Source organism: Tiliqua scincoides, chromosome 11 (genome assembly GCF_035046505.1).
Source record: "Tiliqua scincoides isolate rTilSci1 chromosome 11, rTilSci1.hap2, whole genome shotgun sequence".
In the NCBI taxonomy this organism is placed as follows: Eukaryota; Metazoa; Chordata; class Lepidosauria; order Squamata; family Scincidae; genus Tiliqua; species Tiliqua scincoides.
Genome location: NC_089831.1, coordinates 9,851,039 through 9,875,483, shown reverse-complemented (window position 1 = coordinate 9,875,483; position 24,445 = coordinate 9,851,039). Strand labels below are relative to the sequence as shown.

General features: G+C 46.3%; 1 protein-coding gene and 1 pseudogene across 1 annotated transcript in view; one reads left to right on the top strand and one right to left on the bottom strand.

The window, feature by feature from the left end:
- The window catches only part of LRRTM4 (leucine rich repeat transmembrane neuronal 4), a 49,547-nt gene that overhangs the window by 16,292 nt on the left and 8,810 nt on the right, over window positions 1–24,445 (top strand). The window lies entirely within an intron of this gene.
- Window positions 23,654–23,773, bottom strand: LOC136662626 (5S ribosomal RNA; annotated as a pseudogene).

The following is a 24,445-nucleotide window of genomic DNA, read 5'->3' as shown; positions in this document are numbered from 1 at the left end:
TCCCAGGGTGTAGTCTTCTCTGGAGTTTTAAAGCTGTTGACCAAGCAAAGTGTGGTTGGTCATGGAATTTTCCGGAAAGCAAGGCTTCTCCTAAGACAGCCAGGCAGAGAGGCAGCAGAACAGAGGTTTTCCTTTTCCCTAAAGATTCAGGTGGGTCTTTACCTGAACTAAAGGACTGACTGTGAGACTTGACGCTTCCTTGCTAGCAGCCCAAATAAATGCTACAAGACTGGCTCTGGTCATGCTTACCTAGCATGCACCAAGAGCCATGAGCACATGTATATAAAAAAAAAACAACATGTTGGGCAACACTGTGGGGTCCCAGTGCAGAGTTTTGCCAGCAGGGTAAATGGTCTCATAAATAATAAGGGCTCATTTATTTATTTACATTTATTTTTTAAATAAGTTTATTTCTTCAAATATATTATTTATTTCTTTAAAAAAAAAAAAAAAATCTCAGCGTGACTTACAGTACAAGAAGATAAAACAACAACATCACCAAAACATCCATAAAACCATGAACCAGGGGCGTCAAACTAATTTCATCCAGTGGGTCGAATAGCATTCATGATGCCTGCGGAGGGTCAGAAGTGACGTCATCAAGCAGGAAGTGATGTCATTAATCAGACCATGACAAGAAGCAAGCACTTTCTCACTTAGCAACTCATTAGCTGCAAGTGACAAGAGGAAAGACAAAAAGCTTGACTATATTTTCAAGATATGGAAGAGCCCAATTATCACGTGGGCTGCCCTTTCAGCAATGACACTTCAACAGAGCTTGGCAGCCAACGGTGGTGCTGGGAGAGCACAAGGGCCAGAAAAAGAGCTTCTGGGGGCCGCAATCGGACCTTACGTTTGATACCCCTTCCATGACCCGTCAATAAAATGAAACCATGAACCATGAAACCAGCTACAAAAAGAAAACAAAAATGAAAGAAAAGAGAAAGAAAAATTCCCAGGATAAAACAAACTACATACTGTAGATCAAGCAGTCCAAATTCTTGTGTCAAAAAAATTTCCCTTGGTTTGGAGATGTACACCTTGTCTGAAGGCATACAATGAAGGGGCCACAATGGATTTCCTAGGAAGGGCATTCTACAAGGTCCCCATCATCGTGGAAAGCAGTCTGCCAACATTGCATTGCACCACAATTGATTTTTGAGTTGACTGACTGCTTAGAAGTCACTCTTTCGCAAACACATTTGCGATCAGAGAAACTTCCGGAAGAAACAGGCCCAAAACATATGTAGCCTTTCAGTCAAAATGATGACAACAGCAATGCACGAAGCACATCGAATTCATAAAAAAAAAAAAAAAACACAGACCGCAGAATAATTCAATAATACATAACAAACCTTTCAAACAGCACCAGCACGATTAGCTACCCAACAAAGCCTCAATTAACACTAGTTAATCCGTCGAAATTGCACTACAATAACCAAATGAGCAACATGAAAGCAATACCCAATTTGTTTCAGGAACCTAACAGCCCTCAAAGCTTTACAAATACTCAGTAGCAATCCCCCTTTCACACATACACAGAGACAGAGAGTCAATCAGCTCGTAAAAGCTCCTAAATCAACCCAGTAAAAATAAATAATATTAATAAATAATAAAACCACATTGCAGAGAAAAAAAAGTATCAATAGAACTGCAAACAGAGAGGAGGTGCCATCGATATTTATCACTCCAGTTGGAAGTTTTCAAAAGTTTTTACCCTGCTAAATGGGCACAGAGGAACTTTGTCAAGTGGTGCTCCTCTTAGAGTTAACAGCAGGAGAGTGTCCCTCTACACCAGTCACCTTCAACCCTTTGTGTCTCATGGCACACTGACAAGGTACTAAAATGTCAAGGCACACCATCAGCTTTTTGACAATTGATAAGGCACACTGCTCTGCTGGTGAGGGACTGTGAGTAGGGGCTCACAATGGCCCTACTAATAAATGACCCTTCCTCAATCTCCTGCAGCACACTTGGAGACCACGTGTGGCACACCAGTGTGCCACCGCACAGTGACACAGCACAGTGGTTGAAAATGGCTGCTCTACACCCTAGCACAGTGTCTTTTTTAGGTGGGTGTTTCTTCGGCATCTTTTTAGATTGTGAGCCCTTTTGGGACTGGAAAATTTGATTATGGGTGCAATCCTAACCCACTTTCCAGCACTGGCATAGCTGTACTAGCGGGGCATGTGCTGCATCCTGCAGTTGGGGGGAAGTCACAGAGGCCTCTTCAAGTTATGGCAACGTTTCTTCCCTTACCTCAAAGTTGCATTACCCTTATGTCGGTGCTGGAAAGTGGGTTAGGATTGTGCCCTTCGTCTGTTAAAGTGCTTTATGAACTTTTTGGTTGTAAAGGGGTATCAGGATTGTCATCCCAGATTCTTGGGAATAACCTAATATTCAGCAGGCCAAAGCCAGCCACCTACTTCTTGCAGGCTGTGTATTAAAGAAAACAACACACACACACAATGATAATAAGATATATGCAATTTTGGTTCATCAACTTATTGCTTGTTCACGTTGCCTCTTCCTCAGTCCTAGGGGGTAGGGGCCTCACCGGCTGATGCGCACAAGGTGGGGCGATACCACTATTGGCCCCAATTTTTTAAATCTTGGTGTTTCAAATAACACCATTGTTTGATATATCATTTGACGTGTAATGTCATGCAGAATGCAATGAGACAAACCACATTGAAATACCTCTAATCTATCAATAGTTATAGTCAAATAATCAGCTGTTTTGCCAGATTCCAGGTCCAAGGTTCACGTAGAGAACTTCTGCACACTTTAGCTCCCCTTCGTTCTCCAACAATGGCCCTCATTCTGTACTGCAGTACTGTTGGACCCCACCATCAGGGTAGCCCACCTGTTCAACTTGCAGAAGTCCTCCTTCTTCCCCTCTCCTGCCAGCAGCTTCTCCAGCCACACACCAATCTCCAGTGTGTCCAGCAATCTCTGTTCCAGCAACCCTCAGAAGTCCATTCGCCCATCTGTCCATTATTCAGTTAGTCCATTGGTCAGCCAGCAGGTCCAGTAGTCCATCAGCCAGTACATTAGTTCCTCAGTCCACTAATCCTTCAGTTTAGTTCTCTCTCCTCCAAGCTCCTCCCTTCTGAATCTCTCCAAGCTTCTCCCTTCGACAGCCACAAAACTCTCCCTTCTTCAGGTGCTGCTTGTATTCCTAAATGACCTGCTTGCCTCTAATGGCTACAGCTGTGCAGCACACCCACTGCTAGTTACAACCCTGGAGTTAACCCTATGCTTGCCTGCCAGAGCAAGGGGTCACTGTTGACACCACACCCTATCTCCTTGAGCAGGGGTGCTCAAACTTTCAACTTTAGGGATGCTGGACCTTTAACAAGTGTATAGAAGAGAGAATTGCAGCAGGTGCAACTTGTCATTCCAAAGTTGACAAGCTGCACCTGCTGAAATTCTCTCTTCTATACACTTGTTAAAGGTCCAGCATCCCTAAAGTTGAAAGTTTGAGCACCCCTGTCCTTGAGGCAGGGCTTTTCAGACTGGGGCCTTGCGACACCCCAGCCTGTGGGCCCTGCCCTGTTTCCCCTTAAGGGGCCAGGGCAGCCAGGAGGCAGGGAGGAGGCAGTGGCGGCGTGATCCCCAGGATCGCGCCACTCACGGGGACTGCAGGAGCTTGGGTACACTTACCCAAGCCTCCTGCAGCCTCCTGGGGGTTGCGGGGAACCCTGAGCAGCTGTCTGCAGGCTTCACAAGTGAAAGTGGAGCAATCCTGCTCTGCTTACGCTAAAGCTGACCAGGAATACGACACAACAAACAACGGTAGGAGGCTTGGTTTGGTGGGCAGAGCTCCAAAGCATGCTTTTCCATGCTCAAAAAGCCCTCCCATCCACCCTGAGCCTCTTACTGGTGTTTATCGTGTCCCAGCTAGCCTCCAACTCAGAAGTAACTGGTGATGATGTCATCGCCAGTTACTTCCGGTGGTACTTGGGATAGGTGGACCATGTAAATTGGTCTGGCAGAGGGCAAACATTGAGAAACACTGATCTATACCACACACCTTGCCTAAGGACCCAATCCTATCCCATTTTCCAGTGCCGTTGTAGCTGTGCCAATGGGGGCGTGCACTTCATCCTGTGTTGGGGTGGCAGTCACAGAGCTCTCTTAAGGTATGGGGACATTGGTTCCCTTACCTCGGGGCTGCATTGCAGCTGCGCCAGTGGTGGAAAGTTGGATAGGACTGGGCCCTTAATTGGTACATGCAATAGTATGCAAGCCTCATAAGGATGTTTGTTCTACCTTGTACCTTAATTAAACATAAGATTTGCACTCGGCAATGTCTTCTATTACAGGTGCGTTTAAGGTCAGTTTTGCAATATCTAGTTAATGCAGTTATCACACCAGGTAGTGAAAAATAGAGCAGACGGAGGAATAATGTTCCTTGGTTTGGTTCACATCTCTGCAGAACGTCCTAATAGCACATAATTTAGAAATGGAGTGGGCTCAATGGCAGTTCCCGGTAATCCCACTTGCTTGGTGATTTCCACTTCCTCCCACTATGCTTTCAATGCAGATTCCAGAAGGACTTTTCAAAATTCTCTGGTTTGGACCATGACAGCCTTGAAAAAGACTGGCGTTTTTCAGCTGATAAAGAGTAAGGAGAGGGATATCATCAAACTGTGTATAAATACATGGATTTTGGAGCTCATGGATCGTTTTTGCAAGGCCTGCCAAGATTTTGGACTGATGATCAGCCTGAAGAAAATATAGGTCATGGTTCAGGATGTGGACTCACCTCCCTGCATTACAATCTCTGCACATGAACTGGAGGTTGTCCATGACTTTATGTACCTTGGCTCAACGATCTCTGACACTCTTTCTCTCGATACCGAGCTAAACAAATGCATCGGTAAAGCAGCTACCACGTTTTCCAGACTCACAAAGAGAGTCTGGTCCAACAAGAAGCTGACGGAACATACCAAGATCCAGGTCTACAGAGCTTGCGTCCTGAGTACACTTCTGTACTGCAGCGAGTCATGGACTCTTCGCTCACAACAGCAGAGGAAACTGAATGCTTTCCACATGCGCTGCCTCTGACGCATTCTCGGCAACACCTGGCAGGACAAAGTTCCAAACAACACAGTCCTGGAATGTGCTGGAATCCCTAGCATGTATGCACTGCTGAAATAGAGACGCCTGCGTTGGCTCGGTCATGTTGTGAGAATGGATGATGGCCAGATCCCAAAGGATCTCCTCTATGGAGAACTCGTGCAAGGAAAGCGCCCTACAGGTAGACCACAGCTGAGATACAAGGACATCTGCAAGAGGGATCTGAAGGCCTTAGGAGTGGACCTCAACAAGTGGGAAACCCTGGCCTCTGAGTGGCCCGCTTGGAGGCAGGCTGTGCAGCATGGCCTTTCCTTTCCCAGTTTGAAGAGACACTTGGCCAGCAGTCTGAGGCAAAGAGGCAAAGAAGGAAGGCCCATAGCCAGGGAGACAGACCAGGGACAGACTGCACTTGCTCCCAGTGTGGAAGGGATTGTCACTCCCGAATTGGCCTTTTCAGCCACACTAGACGCTGTTCCAGAACCACCATTCAGAGCGCAATACCATAGTCTTTCGAGACTGAAGGTTGCCAACTTGTATAAATACAAGTATTTGTAAATTTTGTGGGTGGGGAGGGGGAAATGGGAAGATTCAGGGCACAATCCTAACCCACTTTCCAGCATTGACATAAGGGCAATGCAGCACCAAGATAAGGGAATAAACATTCCCTTACTTTGAGGAGGTCTCCACGAGTGCCACCCAACTGCAGGATGCAGCACATGCCCCACTGGCACCGCTATGCCAGTGCTGGAAAGTTGTTTAGGATTTGGGCCTCACTCTTATTTTGCATTAAAGGTATTAACTTTGATGTGTGAAATGAGAGCTAAACTCATCCTATACTTCTTGGTTCCCTGCTGTGTCATAACAACATAGCAATTTTCAACCAGTGTGCAGTGGCACATTGTTGGGCCATGAATGGTCTTTAAGTGTGCTGTGGAACTTTGGGGGAGAGTCATTTATTAGTAGGGCCATTGGGGGATGGGAGCTCCCTGCTGTCAGTGTGGTGTCAATTGTCAAAAAACTGATGGCATGCCATGCAAATTTTAGTGCCTTGACGGTGTGCCCTGAAATAAAACCTAAGAACAAGCAGGGCCCAATCCTAAAGGCTCTCAGTGCCAGCTCTGGGTGCCATGAACATGTCATAAAGCACAGTTACGGCACCCTCAGGGTAGGAGTTGCTGGACCCAGCGATGGACGGATATCACCTGGAGGAAGGTAAGTGCTCCAGGCAGAGGTGCAGGTTTTCAGGGTGGGGGGGAGGGGTTCCATAGTGGGGGATTGGGCAGGTGGAGGAACCCTCCTGGAAGGGGTGTGAGACCGGTGGAGGCCTCTTCTGCTGGCTCCTATCCTCCATGTCGAGCTGAAAAGCCCGACATGGAGGTTCTCAAGTCTGTGCCAGCAAAATAGCCAGTGCAGACATGAGAAGCCCCATTGCAGGGCCTGGGGCTTTCCTTGAGGAAAGGCGACAAAAGTTCTCTTCCCCCAAGGAGACCTCCAGCAGCTTCCCGGCACCTGGCTGTCAGTCTCATCAGTCAGTTTGGAGTAAAAGAAATCCACTTTTTGTTACATATGGCAGTCGTGTTTTCCTTTACTGGTCATTTGGCTATAACTTTTGATGGAATACAGATGTGGTTTGTTTCATTGCATTCTGCATTAAATTCCCCATGAACATGATGGTGTTATTTGAAACCTCAAAGATTTTCACAATTTTGGCCAGTGGTGGTGGCACCCCCTGGGGGTGGGACCTGATGTGGTCTGCACCTTCCACCCACTAGTAACACCACTGGATATGTGCCTGGGTCCAGCATGATGTGTGAACAACCAATCAGCACATATCAGCAAGTTGGGGTGAGTTCCGTTGGAATGGGCCCAAAGAAACAAAGCATGGAAACTGGTATTGAAATGACACCATCTTCATTCCCCTTGCCTTCCACCTCCACCCCTCATTGTCTCCCTTGTATCATCATCTAGATCAGGGGTCTCCAAACTTTTTGGCCAGAGGGCCGCATCAAATATCTGGCGTGGTGTGGAGGGCCGGAAAAAAAAAATTAAATATAAAATTTAAATAAATTAGAGATGGAACTTGATGAGTGAACAAATGAATGAATGAATGGGCTCATTCATTCAACCTCTCTGGCCCTCAGAACACTCTCCAGGCACAATCAGAGCACAGTTCTGGTCGTGTTCAGCTGAGTGCGCCAGAGGCTTTCAGGGGACAAGAGGTTGGCCGAGGGCAGGCTGGAAAGAGGCTTGCTGCGGGCTGCATCTGGCCCCTGGGCTGGGGTTTGGTAACCCGTGATTTAGATTGTGAGCCTCTTGGTGCATGCTATGTGATGCGCCATGCGCACTGACTGCACACTTGAAATGAATAAAAATAATGCTAATTCCACGATGGGAGACTTCTGGCACTGCAATTTTTTTTTAGCTCCCAGCCTGTACTAGGCAATAGTACAATTGTACAATAGGGGTTTCATATGCAATTCACAGAGATGAGGAAAGCGGCAGCCACTTTTGAGCTATTTACAGCTCTCCAAATCCTCATCCAGATCCCCCCATTGCCACCGACTGTGTGTCATGTGTGGAGCTGTGACAGGTTTACATAGCAGGGAGAACCAGAAGTTCAAGCAAGCTTTTGTGGGTCAGCAGCCACTGAAGAAAATGCTGTCTTGCTGTCATTTTGGCACACAGGGAGTTGTTTGGGTTGGAGGACAGCGGTGTACAGAAGGCTCCCACGCTTCTTTCAGTGTACTCTGTGCTTTTGCTTTGTTGCTTTGTTTTTCTTTTCCCCCTTGGCTGCTTGGTGACAGGTTTGCAGAGAAACTTTTGCATAGGAATTCAAAATAAAGACAGCTTCCATTGGTCTTTTGATGCTGGGTTGTGATAAGAGAGACAAGGGCATGGCCGTTTGGTCACCAAACTGGTGAGCTACATATTCATCCCATTGATATCCCAAAGGGAAAGGAATGTGATGGGACCTTTCCCATTGTGGATGTGATATCGGTCCGTTTCCTCTTCTACAGTCTTTATAGCTTGTTTTGTGTGCAGAAGGTCTCAGGTTCTGTCTCAAGGGAAATCAGAGGGGGGAAAAAAAATCTGTCTTAAAATCCTGGAAAGCTGCTGCCACTCTGTAGGCACAATTCTAACCAGGTCTACTCAGAAGTAAGTCCTATTTTGTTCAATGGGGCTTACTCTCAGGAAAGTGTGGTTAGGATTGCAGCCTGAGCTGGATGAACCAGTGGTCTTGACTCCGCAGTAGGTATCTAGCAGTAGGTAGATACCTACTGATACTAGGTAGATACTAGGTATCTAGTAGTAGGTAGATAGTAGTAGGTATCTAGCAGTAGGTATACTGATACTAGGTAGATACTAGGTATCTAGCAGTAGGTATCTTACTCTAGATCTTGGTTCTGGGATTAAAGCATAGTTCTAACTGAGACCCTAGGGTTTGTGTCACCCCGTGTGAGAGCTCATTGCGTCACCCTCGTGATGGATCTCCTTTCATACCAGACCATACAGAATTAATTCCAATATAATACACACAGCCTAAATGCAGTGGCGTCACTTGGGTTGGCATAACCTCCATTAACGTTATTTATTTTAATTTATAACAGTGCAGGTCACCCACCCAACAAATCAGTAGCAAAAAAACAAACAAACAAAAGTGACACACTTTCACACAACTGAATAAGAGTTCTAGTATCAGCTCTGATCCATGGAAATGACAGCTGACACAACTGCCTTATGTAACAAAAAGTGGATTTCTTTAACTCAAAACTGACCAATGGGACTGATTGTTCTGAGAGCCAATGAGGTGTTATGATGACACAGCAGAGAACCAATAAGGTGTTAGTAGGAGTCAGCTCTTATTTCCATGGATCAGAGCTCATACTAGAACTCTTACTTAGTTATGCGAGTGTCATCAAGTTGGCCACTGGTTTTTTGTTGGTTGCAGATTTCTTGGGGGACCTGTGCTGTTATATTCTAAAATAAATAAAGTGAATGGGGGTGAATCACCACTTAGGTTATGCATATGATATTGAAATTTATTCTGTATGGTCTGGTACAGGAGAAGGGCCATCATGGAGATCAGGGCCTCTGAGAGGAATTTTATCAGGGGGTACAATGTTTCTTTTGGGCTCCTTTGCAAAGGGGGAGGGGTGTTACAGTGGGGGACGGCGGTGCTGGGTGAGCACAGTGGAGGCAGGGAGGGGCAAAACATGGTGGGGGAGGGTGGCTACAGCTGGAAAAGTCAGTGGAAAAGGCGGGACAGCTGGAAGTCTTTGGAGCCCAGGTCTACCTACCCATGTGGCATCAGCAGCTAGATACAGTAATATGGAAAACCAAACACACTCTTAAGTCTCTCTAAAATCTTCTAAGTATAGAAAATCATGTAAAAAAATTAGCATCATCATATTTAAACTCACACTAGAATGGAAAGTGTCCTGTGTCTAGCCTAGATGCCTTTAAAAGGGGATTGGACAAGTTTCTGGAGGAAAAATCCATTATGGGGTACAAGCCATGATGTGTATGCGCAACCTCCTGATTTTAGAAATGGGTTATGTCAGAATGCCAGATGCAGGGGAGGGCACCAGGATGAGGTCTCTTGTTATCTGGTGTGCTCCCTGGGGCATTTGGTGGGCCACTGTGAGATACAGGAAGCTGGACTAGATGGGCCTATGGCCTGATCCAGTGGGGCTGTTCTTAGGTTCTTAACTACAATTCCCAGGAAGACTTGCAGGTCTTGTTATCTGGTGTGCTCCCTGGGGCATTTGGTGGGCCGCTGTGAGATACAGGAAGCTGGACTAGATGGGCCTATGGCCTGATCCAGTGGGGCTGTTCTTATGTTCTTAACTACAATTCCCAGGAAGCTTTGCAGGTCTCTTGTTATCTGGTGTGCTCTCTGGGGCATTTGGTGGGCCGCTGTGAGATACAGGAAGCTGGACTAGATGGGCCTATGGCCTGATCCAGTGGGGCTGTTCTTATGTTCTTAACTACAATTCCCAGGAGGCCTTGCAGGTCACTTGTTACCTGGTGTGCTCCCTGGGGCATTTGGTGGGCCGCTGTGAGATACAGGAAGCTGGACTAGATGGGCCTATGGCCTGATCCAGTGTGGCTGTTCTTATGTTCTTAACTACAATTCCCATTGTAATTCTTAACTTAAGAACTTAAGAACTTAATTGTTCTTAACTACAATTCCCATTGCAACTTGCTTCTGCAGCAGCTGTAGCCCCACAGCTGTGTGGCTGAGCTCCTATACACTCCTTCACGACAAGCAGATTCACAAGCCAAAGAGCTACTGTAGCAGGCCAGTTTCCTCCCAGGTTTGACGCTGTGTTAAGGAGTGTCATGTATGCATTCCTTGGCCCAGCAGATATGACTTGCCAGTAGCTGCAGCGACATGCTTGTGATAGTGTCTCCAGCATCCCATGTGGGCAACAAGTCTGAGTATAGGAAAATATCAGATCCCAGGAAATTTCTGGGCCCCCTCTCTTGGCTCCTGGGCCCCCTTTTTGATTGTGGGCCCGGGTACAAATTACCCCCTTTACCCCCCTTCTCCTAGGCTCTGATGGGGGTGACGCAATGAGCGCTCACACCAAGTGATGCGAACTCTAATGATGTCTCTGATGGCACTTCACATGCAGGTGAATCATCTCTGCGGCTAAGCACCCCTTGCTGTCCTGTGAATATCAGTGATGCTCGTACCGTTGTTTGAAAAAGGGCTGAACTAAGCTAAGCCAGGATGGAAGAAACAGGTGGTCCAAGATCAAATGGACTTCTGCTATTGACCATCTTGTCTATTAATTAGCAGCCACCCCTCAAGTCATACATGCTGGCAAAAGCAAAGAAATTCCAAGCTGGGAGCATAAGACGCTCTATAAGGTAGCTTAGGAGAGGTGCCAATAGGCTTGATTCATACCATTCCGAGCATACTGTCTTCCCAGATGGGAGCCTCTCCAGGTCTGGACTAAGCCGATCAGTGAAACGGCAGGGGAGAGATTCACACTGACGCTGATCAGGTTATATCTGTTTTATGGGTAGGTAGAGAGTGGCAGACTCCAGACTGGGCTATCAATCTGGCACTTTTTGAAAGCACCAGAGACTGGTTAAAAAGTCTCTTCTACTTGTCATCAGGGCTGGCCTTAGGAGCAGTAGGGCCTGATGTAACACCGTTTTTTTGTGGGGGGGGCCTTCCCTACAGGGCTTCCACGACTCCCAGGACAAGTGGCAGATGCTCCCAGGGTCAATGTCACCTGTCGTGAACCGCTCTTCCATCCCAAAGTAGGCACCAGTGATGTAATAACGTCACCACCAATAGCTTCCATAAGGCCCATTTCAGGCCAAATCGACACAGGAGCTGGTGGGCCTACAAGAGCAGATACTCCACTCACCACTTTGGCCTCCTAAACAGAGAGATCCTGGCTGTGGCAGCAGCCCACCCGCTCATTGCTCCAGAACAGGAGACCCTAAAGCGCAGGGCCCAGGTCGGTGCAATCAGATAAATCAGCTTAAGGGGGCCCCTGCCTTTCATGCCCAAGTACAACTGGGGATGCAAAATGTATGTTGGGACGGGGGGTATATTGCATTTTAAAACTCGAGAGATCCGACAAACCCATAACTCACCACCTGAATTCAAATGTCTTTGCTGCAAATTCAGGGTGACCAGACGCCCTCTTTTTCCAGGACGTGTTCTCTTTTTAAGCCTCATGTCCTGGAAAAGAATGTAAATGTCCTCCTTTTCTCTGTGAGCAGGCAGCACATAGCCTTCTTGGAATTAATAAATTATATGTAATTAATTTTATGTAATAGAGTTTTAAATTTAATAATAAGTAATGCAGTGTTTCAATTAACCATGTGAAATCAATGTATGAGTGTTTTTTTGGCTTTTCTTTGGTCATGTCCTACATGTTTCGAGGATATCTTACATTTTGGGGTGCCTTGTCCTGTTTTGTGGTTATGACATCCGGTCACCCCAAAACTGTCTGAGTTTGAAAGGCTGATCTTTCCCACCACATAAATACCTTTGTTTCAGATCCATGATCTAAGAGGAAATTAAACCCAAAGGATTTCAAATTTGTATCCTTTCTGATCTCCTTTTTTTAAAGAGTAAGTTAAAAAAAGGAAAAGATTACAATGTCGTATATTGGCATGCTGTGCGAGGATGTATTCAAAACCCCTTTTTTCTGCTATGTTTGAAAATCCTAATATCGAAAGTGGCCCATGCATCTGACCTCTTGCAAGACTTCTCTTGCTTCCCAGATTGCTCCAGTCTTTGAGGGAGCGCTGAGGTGATCCAGAAGCCTGAGCTTTGCAAAGCTTAGGGTGTTGACACGGGCGAGGCGAAGCAGCTTGCGCTTCATAGGTTTGCGGGGAGAATGTAAAATCTTCCTGGGTCAGCTGATTGCGGAAGAGGCCTTTCCTGGAGTTTTGCAGAAGTCATTTTGCTCATTTTAATTAACTTGCCATGGAGCAGAGGTCTTGGCAAGGCTTTGATCTTGCAAGTTCAACTTCTGCAGAACCCGTCGCCAATGCCAATCACATTGCTTCTCCGCGAAGAAATGAAACTTTAAATGAAACTGGCAAAACGGAAAAAAGCACATTCAGAGGTTGGAGATCAAACGTAGTTGCTCCCCAAACTTTGGCTACCTGTGTGCACAGGAGAGAGAGAGAGAGAGAGAGTAAATTAAATGTGGATGTACACTCTGCCCCTCACTGAAAAGTAATATATGCATTTCTTGATCAAATCTCATGGGCTATATAGAAAGGCTCTTGCAAATGTGGGGTAGCTAGCGGTTTGCAAACTTTTTAGCGCTGGGATCAATTTTTAGAGTGACAATCTCTCGTGACCTGCCAGAAATGATGTCACTACCCTGGAAGTGACATCATTAATTCAGGCTTCAAACCTAAGCCAGGATCAGCCAAAGGTCCTTTTCCACAGCGCAATCATGCTGTTATTTTGCAAAGCTCAGAATTCAAACATTCCAGCTTAGAAGTCAAAGCAGGATACAGACTTGGTTCCTTCTCCAACCACACAGCCCTCTCCCCTTTCCAGCATTCCATCTTCCCTGTTCAGGGCAAAGCACCATAATTCTCTTTCACCAGAAGTCCACCCTGCCCAGCAGCTCTGTATTTTCAGCTCTGTATTTTCAATGGCAGTTGAGCTAGGTGCTCCACGACCCACCTGAAACCACCTCATGACCCACCTAGAAACGCTGGCTTATTGCCTTTTTGATAACTGAAGTTTGGCTTGAAATATGAAATATGTACATTTCATCCTAATTTTTTTCTTAAACATTTTCTCTGTCTGAATCGTAATCTGACTGGTTCAACTTCCTTTGTAGCTAATGCCACAAGAGGGCCCAATCCCTTTGGGCTGCTGCACCACTGGAACGCACGTTCTGATGGTGCAGCCTGATTCATAGCTGGTAATCAAATGGCAATACACCATAGAACATGTCCAGGCCAACACCACAAGTGGCAAGCTGCTGTGCACCTGTTGCCCAAGAAAGAGACACCCAGTGCCTATAAGTGCACAGGGGAGGGCAGGTGGCAGGGGTGGAACAGGCTGGGAAAGGGGAGGAACGGGGTCGAGACTGAGGCAGATTAAGGCCAGAAAGGGGGCATTAGCAATGGCTGTAGCTCTACCAAAATCCTACCCCTTTCCTGGCCACAATCTGCCTTTCTGGGACCACTTGGACTTGCTGGTGCAGCTCCAAGTAAGCTCATTCGGACAGCGAAGTCTTACCTGCGGGCAAGGGAACAAATGTTCCCTTACCTGGAAAAGACATCAGGGACTACTATCAATCGCAGGATGCCAGGAAATTGGTGACAGATGCATGTGTTAGGCAGGAAGGGGAATGGCAGGGGGAGTTTTGGGGTGGATCAGGGAGGGCAGAGGGTGGGAAGGGGGAGGGAGGGGTGGATCTCAGAGGCATCAGAATTCACCAGAACCGATCTCCTCCTTCCTAAGATGTCCTGCCCCTTTTCTTTCGTTGGACATAAGCCATCCTACCCAGTGATAAGTAAAAAAAAAAAAAAAACATACCATGCGCAGGCTGTCTGATCACCACCCCACCATAGCATGAAGCGCATCCCCCATTGGAGCAGCTGCATATAACAACGTGGCAGGCGGTAGGATTGGACAGCAAGAGACACACCCCAGAACCTTTGACTCAGCAGGGAATAAGCAGGACAGATTTCCTGCTTATTCCTTATAAGCGGGAATAAGCTGGGAAATGGACATGACGTTTTCAAAGAGATCGAAATGAATACAGGGAATGGACCTGCGGGTGGGCAAAAACATAATGCATTTGGGACGCTTGGGGTAGATCAGCTTCGAAACAGACAAGGCTAGCCTAGCAAATTCATTTGCTCTGGCAGGGGTGCTAAATGAAACCTTGCACTTGGTGATAGGAGGAAAGGTCTCACCCTGTCTCCTTGTTCTGGATCGAACTCTTTCCACGTTTGCCTCTGGTTGGAGAACTCCTCCGATGCTCTGGCCAACGGACCGCTGCGGCAGCAGTGATTACACACCCCTATTCCGGCAAACACAAATAAAATGGCTGGCATTAATATCCTTGGAGAAATCAGGCACTACAAGAACAAAGTTGGAACGTCCCCGCTGTGGCTTGTAACGCAGGCCCTGGTACAGTATTATAGGCATGTTTAGCGAATCTTGTCCCGATTTTCAAATTGACACTGCTGCAGTCGCATTACTGCCAGGGCTCTCGTGTTCTCCTTTGAGATATTAATGACTGTACGTTCGTGCAAGAGCGCCACATTGCACAAGACCAGGAGTTGCTCGCTTTAATAATAACCAGACAAGTGACTTTCTTAGCCTGCTGAACTGCTCCAAGAATGAAGCAAATTGAAAGGCTTGAAACACATTAACAATTGCCAGATCTGAATTATTCATTAATTATTATTATTATTATAGCTGGAGACTCAGGGATGCCCAAACCCCAGCCCAGGGCCATCTGTGGCCCTCAGGGACTCTTAATCCAGCTCTCGGGGAGCCCCCAGTCTCCAGTGAGCCTCTGGTCCTCTGGAGACTTGCTGAAGTCAACGATGGCCTGATGCGACCACCCGCAGTGTGACCATTCAATCTCTTGCGTGAGCTGCAGGCTGAGGGCTCCCTCCACTGCTTGCTGATTGACGTCAGCGAAGGAAAGGCTGGCCTTGCTTTGTGCAAGGACTTTTATAGGCCCTGAGCTCTTGCAAGACCTTCATTCATTCATATAAGTTCCATCTCTAATACATTCCTTTGTGCAAATTTGAAATGTAAATTAATTCCTTTTTTCCTGGTCCCGGACACAATGTCAGAGAGATGATCTGGCCCTCCCACCAGTCAATTTTCATTAACCACGGTGGGGGGGGATTACTTTTATGGAATTGTATAAGCCAGGGGTGCCCAAACCCCGGCCCTGGGGCCACTTGTGGCCCTCGACGCCTCTCAATGCGGCCCTCAGAGAGCCCCCAGTCTCAAATGAGTCTCTGGCCCTCCAGAGATTTGTTGGGGCGCACACTGGCCCGACGCAACTGCTCTCAGCGTGAGGGCAACTGTTTGACCACTCGCGTGAGCTGTGGGATGCAGGCTTCCTCCATTGCTTGCTGTTTCACATCTGTGATGCAGCAGCAGCAGCAAAGGAAAGGCTTGCCTTGCTTTGTGCAAGGCCTTTTATAGGCCTTGAGCTATTGCAAGACCATCATTCATTCATATAAGTTCATCTTTAATATATTCATTCATGTAAACTTATGTAAATTTATTCAAATTTTAAATGTAAATTAATTCTTTTTCTCCCCAGCCCCCGACACAGTGTCAGAGAGATGATATGGCCCTCCTGCCAAAAACTTTGGACACCCCTGGGATAAGCGAATGCATGGGATCAGAATCTGTGGATAACAAGGATTTCTGTAGTGTTCACTTCCTTGTGCTCCCTTTGGGAATGGAAGATCGGGATGTAAATATTTTAAATACATCCATCAGTCATAGAAGGAGAGGGGCAACAGCCAGGAAGATTAGCTGCACAAGAAGATATTAAAAGTCCAATTGTTAGTTATGATGAACAAACCACACGGGACAGAAAACAGCCCTTCCTTTCCATCGCTAATTTCCTGGGATTGTGGTTGGAAGCAAAAGCCCAGAAATACCAACAGTTTTGCATTCTGTCATTCAGCCACATGGTGGCACTACATTTATTTATGGCATATCTCTCCTTTCTTCCAGAAGCTTAAGATAGCACATGTTGTTCTTCCAACCCACCCCTTTTATCCTCATAACAGCCCTGTGAGGTAGGTTAGGCTGAGTGATACTGCCTGGCCCAAGGTCACAAAGCAAAAATCGAAAGACCTCCGCGTCAAAGGCAGGTGAGCTGGCTGGATTTTTCTACCATGTTCTTGTTTTGCTATGGCACTGGTAGCTGCAGCAGCGGGATGGGTGTCTAACATGGTAATGTAATTAGTCTGTGGAACTCCTTGACACAGGATGTAGTGATGACATCTGGCCTGGATGCCTTTCAAAGGGAAGTGGACAAATTTCTGGAGGATAAGCCCATCACAGCTTAGAAGCCATGATGGGTATGTGTAACCTCCTGATTTTAGAAGTAGGCTACCTCAGAATGCCAGATGCAAGGGAGGCACCAGGATGCAGGTCTCTTGTTATCTGGTGTGCTCCTTGCGGCATCTGGTAGGCCACTGTGAGATGCAGGAAGCTGGACTAGATGGGCCTTTGGTCTGATCCAGCAGGACTTATGTTCTTGTGGGTTTCACCCATGTCATTTACCTGACCTAATACTATCCCCGCCATGTAAAATTTCTATTAGCCTGGCATTAGGAAAAAAATACAGGTGCAAATATCACATACATACATACATACATACATACATACATACATACAGAGAGAGAGAGAGAGAGAGAGAGAGAGAGAGAGAGAGCTAACCCATTTTCACTAACCCACTAACCCAGTGGCCAAAGCTTTTGGGGATAGAATTCAGTAGAAGAACCAGATTCTCAGTAAGGCTTGAGGTCCCCACCCTTGGAGTTACAAGCTCAGATGAATTCTTAGACCCATATGATTCAGGGACCGTCTGCTCACTTGCATCTGCCACTCTTCCTCTGCCTATTCTCTAGGTTTCAAAAGGAAAAGGCAAACAGAGTGGGAAAGGAAGTACAGATGAGAAGAGAGCAATGGACACCCTACCACCATCTTCATCGTGTTCTGCTTACCAGCTTTATAGAGCAACCTGATTGGCCCAGTGGTGAATCCACACAGCCCCGCATCGGGCAAAGTTCCGCGATGCCGCCCCCCCTATGTGAAGCTGCCCCCTCCCCCAATCACCTAGAGCAGGGGTGTCCAAAGTTTTTGGCAGGAGGGCCACATCTTCTGTCTGACACTGTGTCGGGGGCCGGGGAAAAAAAGGAATTAATTTACATTTAGAATTTGAATAAATTTACATAAGTTTACATAAATGATTAAAAATGAACTTATATGAATGAATGGAGGTCTTGCAATAGCTCAAGGCCTATAAAAGGCCTTGCACAAAGCAAGGCTGGCCTTTCCTTTGCTGCCACTACTGCATCACAGACATGAAACAGTAAGCAGTGGAGAAAGCCCTCATCCACCAGCTCACGCAAAAAGGTCAAACAGTTGCCTTCATGCTGAGAGCAGTTGCGTCGGGCCAGTGCGGGCTGCAACAAATCTCTGGAGGGCCAGAGGCTCATTGGAGACTGGGGGCTCCCTGAGGGCTGCATTGAGAGGCCTCGAGGGCCGCATGTGGCCCCAGGGCTGGGGTTTGGGCACCCCTGACCTAGAGAGAAACAGAGCCTCACATAGCTCCAGGACCTATAGGAAAAGCCTCCTAAGCTTTGACGCAGTCTTCTGCAAACCGGAAGCACAGTTTCTGCCTATGTGGGGAGCCTCAATGAGGCTTCCCATGTGGTCCTAAAGGCACAAGAACTCAGCACCTGGGGCATTTGCCCCATTCACAAAGTGCAAGGTCTGCTGCTGGATTGGCCGCTGTTGAAGATGGAGAAATGACCCAGAAAGTGGATGAACCTTTGGTCTGATCCGGCACTCCTTATGTTGTCAGAGTCATTACCAACAGGAATGGGATTGTAAAACACTTCAGACTCTAAAAATGCCATGGAAGAAAAATATTGATGAAGTTCCCTGTGATATATAGCCAGTGTTAACCAGTGCAGGAGATGGCAGGGACCGAGATGGCAAAGCAATTACTGATTGTGCTCTTCTGAAGATGTCCTTGACATTCAGGGACATCCTCTTCATACCAGCAAAGGGACAAAAAAAGTGGAGGGGGGGGAAGGAAGTAAAAGTATTGCATTTGTGTGTGGTTTAAGCCCACAAAAACTGGATGCAGTTGTCCACAGGTTTTGCTTCTACCCAGACAATATCATTTCACTGCTATCGAGATGGTGAGGAATAGCCTGAAATACTAATAAAAGACTTTGGCTAGCTTTGGGGAACCAAAGTGTCACATCGAACAATATGAAACGCACAGAGGGGAAATCCGAGGTGGGTTGAAATACTTTTGATTAAAGGGGAGGTGGGGTGGGGGGGGGCGAGGAACACAGCTGTGTTCCAAGACAATAATGCTGACGGGAGACTACGCAATGGAGAAATCAGTGATTGCAGCTGCAGCATTGTCTAGCCCCAGAAAAGCAAAACGCCTTCCCTGTGCAAACCCTGTAAAATTTTTATAAATTTTATATTTATAGAAAAAACTCCTACCATGAAAAAAACTACCTACTAACAAGGGGGGTGGGGCTGATCAAGGATTCAAACGTATTGAATCCCGGGTCCCTTTGGGGAGAAGGGCGGGATATAAATAAAGTTTTATTATTATTATTATTATTATTATTATTATTATTATTATTATTATTATTATTGCCCCATTCACTGCATGGGAGAAGGTCCATCATGGGGATGATGGGCCGGCCTCCTAAACTGGGTGATACAAATCCTAGTGACTCCACTGCTGCTGCTACTAATGGGAGAGGAATGTAGGGCAGAGAAACTCTACACCTCCTGCTAACAGGGTGAAGAGGCACCTTTTAATAAAATGGTTGTATGAATACATTGCACATTTCTGATCTCAGAAGCTAAGCAGGGTCAGGCCTGGTTAATACTTGGATGGGAGACCGCTTGGGAATACCGGGTGCTGTAGGCTTATACCACAGTCTTTCAAGACTGAAGATTGCCAACTATAACTATTGTTCTCTTATATTTAGCAGGGGGAGAGAAGCTGTCCTCTTCACCCCCGCATAGTGTCTTCTCCAATCGCTGTTGCAGATTGTGAGCCCTTTGCGGACAGGGAACCACTTGTTAGTTTATTTTACTTTGCAAACCGCTTTGTGATCTAGTTGAAAAGCAATAAGTATTCTGATTAACAAATTAAAATAACGGGATGGATTCTGGTCATCGCTACCCACACCGCTATTTTCTGCAATGCCTCCCATAATGCAATTTCCTTTAACATTTTTTCCCCCGCTACAGTGCTCTTCATCCCGATTGCAACTGACAGCTATTGTAAGCAAAGTGAGCAGTGCATTCTGAGTAGCAACGAAGGCCAACCTGCACCAATTTCCTGCCATAGAATTCAATGATACCTCCTATAGCACTGTTTCATGCAGCACTCCACTTTAGGGAACATCAATGCGATAACAACAGGCATATATTAGTGTCTGATACAGATTGGATTTACAGCATGGGCCTAGGCATGTCTACTCAGTTCTATTGCGTTCGCTGGAGCTTACTCTTAGGAAAGTGTGTATAGGATTGCAGATTTAGGGCAATCCCTAAGATTGGCAATCCTAATCCAAACAACTTTCCAGCACTGACTTAGCTGCAGTGAAGCCCCAAGGTAACGTAACAAACATGCCCTTACCCTTGAGGAGGTCCTCTTGACTGCTTCCCCACTGCAGGATGCAATGCATGCCACCTTGGCACAGCTATGTCAGTGCTGGAAAGTTGGTTAGGATTGCGCCCTCAGTGGAATGCATTGAGAATCTGTGCAAGGTCTGCATTATTTTTAGCATTATTTTTAACATTTAATTCCCATATGTCCCTAATTTAATAGTACTGGTATCACTATTATTATTCATTGCATTTACTTGTTGCAGTTCCGCTAAATGGGTTTGCAGGCATGTACACTGGCAGAGCAATGAAATTAGCAAGGAAAAAATGGGCTGTAGACTCAAAACAGCTAAAATCAGCAAAATACCGCAACAGACAGAGCAAATGTAAAACAGGAAGTTAAACTGCTGCTTTGCTACTTTCCACACAGACAAAAAAAAAAAAAGAATGAGGATGATGATAAACGTGACATATAGCACTTTTTGAGTATCTGAAGTGCTTCATGCATTTTCTGGATGTTGCCCTTACAACAACCCATTAAGGTAAGCAAGGAGAGGCGAAACCTTGGTATCCTGATTTGGTATCCACTGATACTGAGGTCCACCTTTAAATGCCTTGTAACAAGGAAAAAAGCACCAAAATCCAGTTCCCTACTGTTAAATTATAATTTCATTTCATTAGAGTCCATGATTCACCCCATCTAGTGGCTGAATGCAGTATAGTGTCTATACCAATGCATTCTGGGATAACAACAGAGGAGCAAGAAACCTGGCAGTGGGTCTTTAAAGCTATTTTCCCACTGATTTGGTATCCACCAATTTTATTTTTTTTAATCCACTGGGGGTTCCAGGACAGAACTCCAGTGGATAAGGAGGCATGACCTGTAGTAATATTCCCATAATGCAGATGGGGAAGACCGAGGCTGAGAGAGAGAAAGAGAGAGCAAGAGAGAGCAGATTGTCCAAGGCTTACAAAGAGCCTTGCGGGATCAGGCCAACAACCCATCTAGTCCAGCTTCCTGTATTGCACAGTGGCTTACCGACCACTTATTTATTTGTTACTGAATACTGTAATAAATATTTATTTACTGAAAAAGATAGACAGACAGCACAATCTTATTCTTGTCTCCTCAAAAGTAAGTCCCACTGTATTTAATGAGGATTACTCCCCAAAATGTGTTAGCCTAAATGAGTCAAAGGCCCATATAGTGAAAAGATGGCCTTCAAAGAAGAAGCTATCAAAAAACCCATTCAAAATGTGTTGCAGGATTTGCAGGATTGTTTTGTTGTCTCATGCAGTTTGCAGGAATGTTTGATCCAGGAAGTTCATCTGGGAATTAGTTATAGTATAGTCAACAGGGACTGTGAGTAAAAAGATCATTACCTGTGGTGATCCAAGGATGGGCACATAAATCCAGGAGATAATTAGACATTGTAAACCATGTACCAGTCACAACAAATTACAGAAAAGTGGCTGTGTCCCTTTAACACTGGTTGTCTACTCCTCCTGCCCAAGGGAGAAGTTAGTTAGCCCTTGACATAACAGGATGATCTGAGGATCAGCCAGCAAGATGCAAACTACCCACAGGAATGGTGGACTATCATTCAAAATGGCCTGACCTTACACTTGCTGCAAAAAAAGTCACCACAGGATGAGTGATTAAATTCATGTCTTTGATTTTTGCCAGAGAAGCATTCCCTAAAGAACTCGTTATAGATAATGGGGTTCACCAAACCTCAAACATAAATGCAGAAATACCTGCACAGTCATCATGTCCAACGTTACACCATTTCCACACATTGTGCAACAAGTGTGAAGCGGCCTGGTGGAGAGAATGGGCAGGCCAGTAAAAGAGAGCCTATAGCTTGTTAGAAAAATGGCATCGTGGGAGGATTCCATGCAGGGAACAAGGACTACCTATGGGATTACTACGCACTTGACGATAGGAGTATCGTTTTCTTAAGAGGCTGCAAAGCCAATGCAAAACTAACCACCTGTCCAGCTCTCAACTTTGCAGGCCGAACGTCCCATACCGCAATTCACGAGAGGGTTCGAGGCAATCATGAGAAAGACACAGTACGTGGACCATAACATGGGAACGAAATTTCATAAATGTGTGAACAGAAACTGTGTTTGGGTGAAATTACCCTACAGAGACAAAAAAAGGATGCTCCTAATATTGATGACCACAGGAAATGGTGGTACCCGTGGGGGCAAAAGTCTTGCAGTGGGACCTTCCCTGGGGCATTTGGAGGGCCGCTGTGAGATACAGGAAGCTGGACTAGATGGGCCTATGGCCTGATCCAGTGGGGCTGTTCTTATGTTCTTAAACTACAATTCCCAGGAAGCCTTGCAGGTCTCTTGTTATCTGTTGTGCTCCCTGGGGCATTTGGTGGGCCGCTGTGAGATACAGGAAGCTGGACTAGATGGGCCTATGGCCTGATCCAGTGAGGCTGTTCTTATGTTCTTATGTTATCCCATGGCACCTCCTGCCCGCTCTGACGATGTACTGGATACTGCAATTGCTACTGGTTCTGGGGATCCAGGAGTCATCCCAGCCAGGTGGGCTATTTGATGGATGTGGCTCCTGTTCTTCATCGTGGCCAGGCCTGGGAGGGGGCAAGGAGGCAAAATCCCCAGGGCCCAGGCCATAATAAAACACACTATACAGAACAAAACAAATTTATTCTGTGTTGCATTTCCACTACATTTTCAATTGACTTCCAAGACACTTCTAGTCTCCCAATGCATTCTGGAGACTGAGGTTTGTTAAGAGTAGTAGCTGTAACAGCTCTCAGATACGTTAATTAGTTCCCCCCACCCTCCAAGAATGCATTAGGGCAGGAAAGAGTTCATGCAGTAACCAGTAACTGCTAATCAACCCCTAACCTGACTGAAGACTAAGGGCCCAACCTATCCAACTTTCCAGAGTTGTCGTAGCTGCAGCGCAGGGCTGAGATAAGGGAACCTAAGTTATTTTGAGACATACAAAATTATGCAGGGGATGGATCGAGTGGATAGAGGGATGCTCTTTTCCCTGTCACACAACACCAGAAGCAGGGGACATCCAGTCAAATTGAGTGTTGGGAAAGTTAGGACAGTAGTTCGTCTGTGGAACTCCTTGCCACAGGATACGGTGATGGAATCTGGCTTGGATGCCTTTCAATGGGGATTGGACAAATGTCTGGAGAAAAAGTCCATCATAGGTTACAAGCCATGATGGGTATGTGCAACCTCCTGATTTTAGAAGTAGATTACCTCAGAATGCCAGGTGCAAGGGAGGGCACCAGGATGCAGGTCTCTAGTTGTCTTGTGTGCTCCCTGAAGCATCTGGTGGGCCACTGTGAGATACAGGAGGCTGGACTAGATGGGCCAGCAGCGCTCGTCTTATATTTTTATGAACAAATGTTCCCTTACTTTGAGGAGGCCTCTGCGAGCCCCCCTTCAACCCAGCAGAATGTAGCACATACCCTGTTGGCACGGCTGCATCAGTCATGGAAATCTGGACAGGATTGGTTGGCAACCTTCAGTCTCGAAAGACTATGGTATAAGCCTACAGCACCCGGTATTCCCAAGCGGTCTCCCATCCAAGTACTAACCAGGCCTGACCCTGCTTAGCTTCTGAGATCAGACAAGATCGGGAGATAGTGTTCAGTATAGGGAGATGGTTGGCAACCTTCAGTCTCGAAAGACTATGGTATAAGCCTACAGCACCCGCTATTCCCAGGTGGTCTCCCATCCAAGTACTAACCAGGCCTGACCCTGCTTAGCTTCCAAGATCAGACGAGATCGGGCATGTGCAGGGACTGTTGGGCCCTAAGTTTCTCAGGTTCAGCAAGAAGACCTTGCAATGCTTACAGAAGACCCTCCGGTGCAGTCTGAGGGGCAGTAGTGTGGCAGATCTTGATGAGAGAGATGAAATGAGGTCTTAGACCTGAAACCCTTTCCATATTGAGGGAAAGAGCCTGGGATCCAGCTTTTGATCCTGCCTTTTAGCAGGCCTCCTGACAACTCTACTCCTGGATCCCACTGTTTAGAATGAGAATCCGTCAGGACCCACTGGAAGTGATGTCATGACTGGATTTGACGTCATCAAGCCGGAAAATTTTTTAACAATCCTCGGCTGCAATCCTACCCACACTTACCTAAGAGTAAGTCCCATTGACTATCATTGTTAAAAGAACATACATAGTAGCTTGTTAAAAAAGTACAGACCTGTAACATTTCCCCAAATGCAGTCACGTCCCATGGTAGCATCAAGTCTAATATTAAAATAAAATATTGAAATGAATGGGGACCCACTTGAAATTGGCTCACAACCCACCTAGTGGGTTCCAACCCACAGTTTGAGAAACACTGTCCTAGTTAGTACACTCTTCCATCTATTGTTGATAACATAGTTGCCTCAGTGCAGTTCTTGTCATTCTGATTTTCTCAGGAGCCCAACTATTCTGGGATAACCCCCATTTTCCAACAAGGGTGACCAGATACAGT